Source organism: Arvicola amphibius, chromosome 11 (genome assembly GCF_903992535.2).
Source record: "Arvicola amphibius chromosome 11, mArvAmp1.2, whole genome shotgun sequence".
Lineage (NCBI taxonomy): Eukaryota > Metazoa > Chordata > Mammalia > Rodentia > Cricetidae > Arvicola > Arvicola amphibius.
Window position 1 is genome coordinate 117,090,940 of NC_052057.2, and position 8,764 is coordinate 117,099,703.

At 41.8% G+C, this 8,764-nt stretch overlaps 1 pseudogene; it reads right to left on the minus strand.

The window, feature by feature from the left end:
* Window positions 1-7,108: 7,108 nt before the first annotated feature.
* LOC119826730 lies at window positions 7,109-8,184 on the minus strand (annotated as a pseudogene).
* Between the last annotated feature and the right edge of the window lie 580 nt (window positions 8,185-8,764).

Consider the following 8,764-nt stretch of genomic DNA (forward strand, 5'->3'; position numbering starts at 1 on the left):
TTGCAGTTTTTAGTATTCCTTCTTTGTTCTGTATGTTTAGTCTTTTGCTTATTATGTGGTGAGGGGATATTCTTTTCTGGTCCAGTCTATCTGGTATTTTGTATGTTTCTTGTACTTTTATAGGCATCTCCCTCTTTAGGTTAGGGAAGCTTTCTACTATAATTTTGTTGAAAATACTTTCTGTACCTTTGGCCTGAGTTTCTTCTCCTTCCTATATTCCTATTATCCTTAGATTTGGTATTTTCATAATGTTCCAGATTCCCTGAATGTTTTGTGCCAGGATTTTTTATATTTAACATTTTCTTTGATGAGGATATCTATTTTTCAATTGTGTCTTCAATGCCTGAGACTCTGTCTTCCATCTTTGGTATTCTGAGACTTACCTCTGAGATTCCTATCCCAGTACATAAAATTTTAATTTCTAGATTACCTCAGTTTGTGATTTATTTATTAATTCTCATCCCACTTCAGATCTTGAATAGATTTTGTCTTTGTACTATTTGTGTTTTCATAGATTTTAAGGGTATTTATTGATTTCCTCTTTAAGGATTTCTATCATATCCATAAAGTCTATTTTAAGGTATTTTTCTTGTAATTCATCTATGTTCAAGGCACACTCCAGTAGGATTTCTGGGCTATAGTGAAGACAAATTGTCTTGGATATTATTGATTATATGTTTACATTGGAATCTAGGCATCTGGATTTGGGAAGACTGTAACTCTAGGTGATGATAACTGGTCTTGTTTTCACTGGGTGGATCTTGATAAGTGTGGCCACTGGGCGTTTCAGGTAAGATGTGTTTCTAGGTACTAGGATCTGACAGGTAGTGTAGAAATAAGAAGGACTAGGAATGGAGTACGAGGGTCCACAGGAGGGAATCTGGAAGGAAGATGCTCTACCGGAATCTGCTTTGTCCCCTGGAGATGGAAGCAGAGAGTGAGGAGAGGCCGTAACAGAAAGTCTGGTATAGAGCTGGGGATGAGACTGGGGTATCGGATTTGGAGGAATGAACGGAGAGGTGAAGATCCATAGTCACGCTACCTTCTTACCCGGCTGGAATGGTCTGTGGGTTCCCAGTGAATGCTTCATGTATTGGAGGGGTGCATAAAATTATGAGTTCAGGGAAGAAATGCTGGTGGATAGGATCTGTGTGATCCACTGGAGACTGTGGCAATGAGGGAGGGTAGGTGCAGCATGCGCTCTGCTAGAGAGTTGAGGGAGACACGGAGGGGCTGGATTTGGAGGAGAGAAGGGGGAGGTGAGAATTCGCTGTTAGCCCACCTACCTGCTTCTCTGGTTGGCATGGTCAGAGAGTCCCCAGAGAATGCCTGCTGGTGTTGGGGCTAGGATAAAGCAATCAACAGAGAGAAGGAAAGTTAAAGGAAAAGTTCTATGAAGGTGTAAATCACAAACAATCCCACACCAGTTTGGAGTTATGATTAATAGAATGGTTATTTTTTAAAGGGGAAAAAACTTATAGATCACCGTCCCAGCCAACAGCCCTCTGCGCAATCAGGAAGGGAGCCTAGTAGCTGGAAGCAGAGCCGGAAGCCAGAGAGAGAGTGGAGGGAAGTGGCCGCATTTTTAAAAAGAGAGACCACGCCCCAATGGGCTGGTATCTCAGTGGCTATTGGCTGAAGGAGCGGAAGGAGCTCTTGCAACACCTCCCCCTTTTGTTTAAGTAAGAGAGTTCTAAACCTACTATGAAATTATGTACAATAAGTACAAATATCCTATTCCAACTAGCTTAAGTCTTGTATAATAAATAACTTGGCCAATTCATGAGAGGAAAGTAACTACATTTATATAGTCTTCAACCCCATCGAAGATCTGAGAAGGGAGATAATGTTACCTGAGTAATTAGGAAGTGCAATTAAACAACACAGTAGGTGTTCACACCTAGACTCTGAATTTCACTGTCCTCACAGTAGGGGAAAATATATTCCATCAAATTAGGAGAATTTAGGGAAAGTGGACAGTCCTGCGCCTGAGTTTTATACAAATTTCACATATGGATGAAATTTTCAGTCAAACAGCATCAGAGAAGAGTAGCATGCAGAGGACCAGTGACAAAACAATAGGTTTAAGATTTATATATAACATGAATAAGCTTAGCAAACTGCTGTGGGGCAATGGTCTTATTCCCTGCAAATATCTGCCACTGTATTGGCTTAATAACATGTCGATTGGCCAGCAGCCAGACAGGAAGTATAAGCAGGGCCATCAGAATAGGAGAATTCTGGGAAGAGGAGAGGCTCAGTCTGTAGTCGTCACCCAGATGCAGAGGAAGCAAGATGAGATTGCCTCACTGATAAAAGGTACCAAGCCACATGGCTAATACAGACAAGAATTATTGGTTAATGTAAGATGTAAGAGCTAATAAGAACCCTGAGCTAATAGGCCAACCAGTTTATAATTAGTGTAGGTCTCTGTGTGTTTTTTGGGGATTGAACGGCTGCGGGACCAGGCAGGACAGAAACCTCTGTCAACAGCAAACTGTTAGTCTAAGGACTTCAAGCTAATTAAATATTGAGAACTGATAAGTTTGTTAGCCCATTGAGGTCATATGATTTGTTAATACAACAAAAATTCATAATAATTAATCTCTAAAGTATTTTTACTTTATATAATTTGTTTTGTATATATGATAACTGTTGAGATACATAAAACTAATAATAGAATGATTTTCAGACCTTAAGAATTATTTTTTTTAATTTAATTTATTTATTTTTGTACTACTGTGTGAATGTGTTTATGGTGACTATTTGGATACTGATGCCATGGCAAGGGTAGGCAAGGCTTTGGAGGACAGAGCACAAAAACCCCATGAAGTCAGTTTCTCCATCCATCTCTGTATGGCTTCTGGGATCTAACTGTGGTTGCCAGACCTAACCAGAAAGAGCTCTTACTCTGAGTCATCCAGCCAAGCCGCAAACTTATATCATGGAAAGCTTCAGTCAAAGCCTGTCTTAGCTAAAATACTGGGCCAACATTTTTGAGATAATAATAATATCAGAGAAAAGTATGTAAATATATAACTGCGCTTCTGTTTGCCAGGGGAAGAATAACCACAGGCAGGCAAGATCCCGCAGTAATTCACCCATGCAAACACTCACATTTGCATACCCTTGCTCACACAAACTCATGGACACACACAGAGGAAGCAAAATCAAACATTTCCAAGAAATTCCAGGACAAGACTGCAAAAGATCTTACAAGTTTTTAAACAGCTCTCTAAATAAAGGTTGGAATAAAGAAGCTCATTGGGTGTGATGTGAATTATCAGCTGCTACAGCCATTTAAAGGATTGAGTCCCTGGACCTAGACCTGCCTCCGTCTGGCCTTCCTCCTGTGGAAGATTCATTGGGGTGCTGAATCTGGGAATAATTTTCAAGGAAAGTCAGGTAAGAGAAGAAGATTCCTTAATCATCGAAGGCAAAATAAAGGCTTTGAAGTAAGCTCAAGGAAACAAATAGGCTGTAAGCAGAGATATGCTTGCCTCATGGTGGAAGATCCTGTGTAGAGGTCATGACACTGCGGGACTAGGGTCCTACACAACAATGGGATCTTCCGTGTGTGGTGGTGGATGGCCATGCATCATTGACAACCAATTGCCCAAGGCATCCCAGAAAACTGTTGCTTAGACCAAGCTGATTTCATCGTCTTGCGTCCGTCATGAGAAGGCTCCTTTAAAGAACTGGGGATGACTAGAGCAGGAAAGACCTTAAGGCAGCTGTAGAGCCAGCTGTTTGATTGTCCACAGAGCAGGACTTCAGCTGGGAAAGGGCAAAGTTTGTGTCGTTTTGGAGTGAGTGGCTGATAGTTCCATATGTATGCATGTACACACACATATATGTATATATATATATATGTATGTATGTATGTATGTATGTTTTCTCTCTCCTCCATCCATCATTTCAGATTCTCCCCACTTCCCTACACAACCACCCCCCTCTCTCTCTAATACATGCTCAAAAATAAGCAAATAGCACACTTTGGCCAGGAAAGCAGTAGACTTCTGCATTGCAAATGGCACAACCATTCAGACAAAAAAGCAACCTACAGAATGGAAAAGAATTTTTACCAACTACACATCCAATAAAGGGCTAATATATAAAATACAGAAAGAACTCAAAGAAACTATATATCGAGAAAACACATAACTTTACTTAAAAATGAGGTACAGATCTAAACAAAGAATTCTCAATAGATTGATAAATACTTGAAGAAATGTTCAACATCCTCAGCCATTAGCAAAATGAAAATCCAAACTACTTTTTGATTTCATCTTACACCTGTCAGAATGACTAAGAACAGAAAAAGAAATGACAGCTCATGCTGGTGAGGATGTAAAGTGAGGGGAATGCTCATACGTCATTGGTGGGAGTGCAAATTTTTACAGCCAGTAAATATGTGTGGTGGTTCCTCGGGAAGACACAAATTGATCTACCTCAAGGCTTAGCTACACCTCTCTTAGACATATATCCAATGTATGCTTCATCCTACCAGAGATCCTTGTTCACCCATGTTCATTGCTGCTTTATTCATAATAGCCAGACATTGGAAACAACCTAGACATCCCTCAACAGATGAATGGTTGAAGAAAATGTGGCACATTTATACAACAGAATATCACTCAGCTGTTAAGAAAATGACAACATGAAATTCACAGGTAAATGGCTGAAGCTAGTAAAAGTCATCTTAAGTGAGGTAATCCAGAACCAGAAAGACAATATGGAATGTATTTGCTTGTAAGTGGTTATTAGCTGTAAGGTCAATGACAACCAAGTTACAATCTGTAGACCCAGAGAGATTAGGTATAAAGTAAGAGACTATGGGAGAGTGCCGGGTCTCCCTAGGAAAGAGAACTGCAATGGATAGTTATGGACAGACTAGGGGTCTGGAACAGGAAGATCATGTGGAGAAGGGAGGCTACAAGGAGTTGAAGAAAGGAATATGGGTAGAGACAGCTAAAATTAAGGGCCATTTGAGAGGTAGTATGGAAACCCAATACAAAAGAATCTTCCTAAATATATATGTATGTATATAAGCTGTCAATATGAAATTACCAAATTATGGAAGAGACAGAGCTCCAACTGGTTATCTCTTGTCACCAAATGAAACTTCTAGAACTGGATTTAGGTAACATCTAATTGAACTGTTGGCCAACTGTTGGGTCCCACGGGCATCCCCAAGCAACCTAGACTGTTTACAAGGTTTCCATTCACAAATTGACAGCAAGGCCCTATTGCTGACAATACCATCTACTCAACTCATTGGACGTGGAGATGTTGAGCTGGTGCCTCCCTAGAGTCTTCACCCCACATGCGAGTGTCTTGGTAGAGGAAGGTACACTGCATGCTGCAAAAGGAGAAATGTAGACACCAACCCTTTGATCTAGTAATCCTGCAAGACACATTAGTGCAATGATGGCACAAAGCTTGTGGGACGAACCAACCAACATCTGAATTAACATAAGCCTACTCCATGAGAGGGAACTCATACCCTACTCTACTTGGGTGACCATGAGCCTAAGCCTTGCTAGCCCAGGGACCCATGGTGAAACCCAATATTACTGTTCTGCTTAAAGAACATAGCAATAAAATGACTCCTAATACCAACCTTCTGTACACATGTACTGATGGAATATTTGTTGGATGATAGAGGTCACAGTGTGCCATAACCTGGCAGCTTTCTCTAAGCTTGGCAATGTGGAAACTTCCTCCCTCCCCAGAAGAGTTTCCTGCTCTCTATCTAGCCTTATCTGGAGGCTGTCCCTGGGCCTAGAGGACTGCCCTTATCTGAAAGCTGTCTCTAAACCAGAGGCCTGAATCATCTTTGACTTGACCCTTGGCACAGATCTCTGCTGAGACTCATGCCGGGAGCTCTGCTGAAGGACGCTTCTGCCACATACTAAGCCTTGTGATAGAAGCCCACCACGAATACAAATTAGGGTTTGTATCCAGGATGCCCTATCCTATGTGTTCCTTATACTCTGGAATGAAGTTGAGCTGATTCACTGAAGATTGGAGGCCTCTCCTTTGTCCATGGTCGTGGACTGCGTACAAAGCTTTCTGTCTCCCCTTCTGCTGCTTTCTTTTCTCAGACTGATGCCTGACAGACTGAGAGGGAAAGAGGATCCTCACAATGTAGCAGCATCTTGCTCAACCATTACAGAGAGCTTCCTTCTGCAGCAGATGGGAACACATACAGAGACCCATAGCCAGCCAATATACAGACAGTGAGAGACCCGGGAACACACATTCCTAATTGGCATATCTCTATCAGATCCCTCGTCTCTGGTCTTAGGGTACCCTATGGAAGGGGAGACAGAAAGTGTAAGAGCCAGAGGGAATGGAGGACACCAAAAAACCGAGGCCCTCTAAATCAACAAGACCCATGCATGTACGAACTCACAGAGACCGAAGCAGCAGGCATAGGTCTGCACAGGTTTGTACCACATGGGATCCTAGAGCTGAAAGAAGTGGACACATGCTCCATCCCTAAACCAGGCAGTCACTCCAGCTGATAACCATGCACAAATGAAAACTTAGCTTTCTCTCTGGGGAAACAAACTATTCTTAAGGGGAACCAAACTGCTACATGCCCAGGAGATGACAAACAGAAAAATTTAACTCAACATCACATTATCTTTGGAGGTTCCTTGTCTCCTATTGTCTTGTCAGGGCTTTAAAAAAATCTTATTTTTTAAACTTAACATATAATTTCTTTATTGATTCTTCGGGAATTTCACATCATGCACCCAAATTCTGCTCACCTCCCAGTACCCCCATATCTTCCTCTCACCCCTGTCATGTCCCCCTCAAAAGAAAATTTTTTAAAAAATCAAACCAAACCAAAACGAAACAAGCAAATAAACCAATACAAAACAAAGCAAAAATCCCTCTTTGCTCCTCCACCTTTCCCCGCTGGTATTGAAAGCAGTGTGTCACACAGTAGGCCCTTTTGTCCAATCAACTTTACTAGCAAATGTTCGTTACAACGAGTCGTTGGTCTGGCTCTTTACTGAGTTAGTACTCTCTTGAGGTCACCAGTTTTGGCATGCTAGATGGCAGAATTGTTCCCTACTAGCTTGTCAGAGAAGAATCTGTGCAGTTGTCGACACGTTTTTGGTGGCCATAGATAAATATATTTGATGTTTTAGAGATTTAGTTGCAATCTAAATCGTGAGTTTGAACATTTTTAAGATTTAGATTCAATCCCCCTTCTCCAAATACTGCACCACCAGTAGCAACAGCTCTATCTTCAAACTGGTTCTCTCTATTGTTCCCAACCCTGGGAGCTCTGGCTGCTACAACCTGAGGACCACCTTTCAGCCTGTTCAAAGCCACTGCGATTAGAGCTTCTGCAACAGCATCTTCAGCAATTACGACCAAGGGCTTTTCATGAGCCCTGGGAATTTTGAGAGCTGGCATGACAGATGATACTAGAACTTTCTTTTTGCTCAACAGAACATAGGCAACTTTAAATTCCTATTTGTTGATTTTTTTGATGTATTAATAAAATATAGGGAAATAGGTCCTTTATCAAATTTCATTCCATCAACATTTTCTAATTCATCATTTGGGTTTATCCATCATTCACTGTAATGATGCCTTTTTTCCCAACCTTTTTCATTGTATAGGTCATGACGTTTCCAATGTCTTTGTCTCCATGTGCAGAAATCGTAGCAACTTGAGCGATTTCTTCTGGCCTTGCCACAGGTCCAGACCAGTTTTTTTTTCAGTTCAGCAATTACAGCATCAACAACTAACATCACACCTCTCTTGAGTCCCACAGTGTTAACACTGGCTGATCTTCCCAAAGCCCTCCTTGGTGACAGAACAGGGAAGAACAGGAGCGGTGGTGGTTCTCTTCATCTGTGTTATTGGCAGCGTCTTGAACAGGTTTAGCTATAATATCTTTAGATTTAGTCTTCAAATCAACTTTGCAGCTGATTGGTTTCTTTCGTTTCTTTAGGACTTCCCAACTCTCTTCATTCAGCACTGTTTGGTCCCATTGGAAATGCTGCAGCATAGGCTGAAAGATCTACACCTTGAAGCAATAAGGCTGACTTATACATCAACTTTTACACCTTTGGCATAGGCTGGGGTGAGACGAGGAGCTAGTGCCCCAGACAGTAGCAGTCTTATCTGGCAAAGGACTGCAGGAAGTAAATGCATTTCTGCAGAGCTGGGGGGAGTGGGGGCAGAGAAGCAAGGCAGGAAGGCAGGTAGTCGGCAGCTAGTGATGGGAGGGTTTTGCCTTTTAATTGGGTACCTTAGCCCTATGCCTTTGGTGTCCTGATGTTTTATGTCTCTGTACAGTCAGTTGAGGTTGGTATGCTTCTGAGTTGAGGTATATGTTTCCCAGTAGTATCTGCTTGGTGTTCTTGGGGCTGACTCTAAGATGCTTTCCAAGGGCAGCCATGGGACAGGCAGAAATAAGCAGAGGCAAGGCTAAGAGGATCCCCAGTAAGTTGTTAGTGTGTTTACCCCTGGAAGAGCAAAGGAGCTGGAAGATGCTTGTTACTTTCTTCATTTTTAAACTAGTGGTTACTTTTGTTCATGCCCAGCTGTCTCAGGCACCAGGGTTTCCAATAGTGTCAACTCTGACCTCTTCATAGCTAATCCCAAGCCTGTCTCTGTTTCCTGTGTGTTCTGTCACTATCAGGTAGGTATTCCTCTAACAAATTCAAATGTCACTCAATAGTCCTGGGAAGGACACTTTTCTGACCTCATCCTCTTAGGCAAAGAACATTTC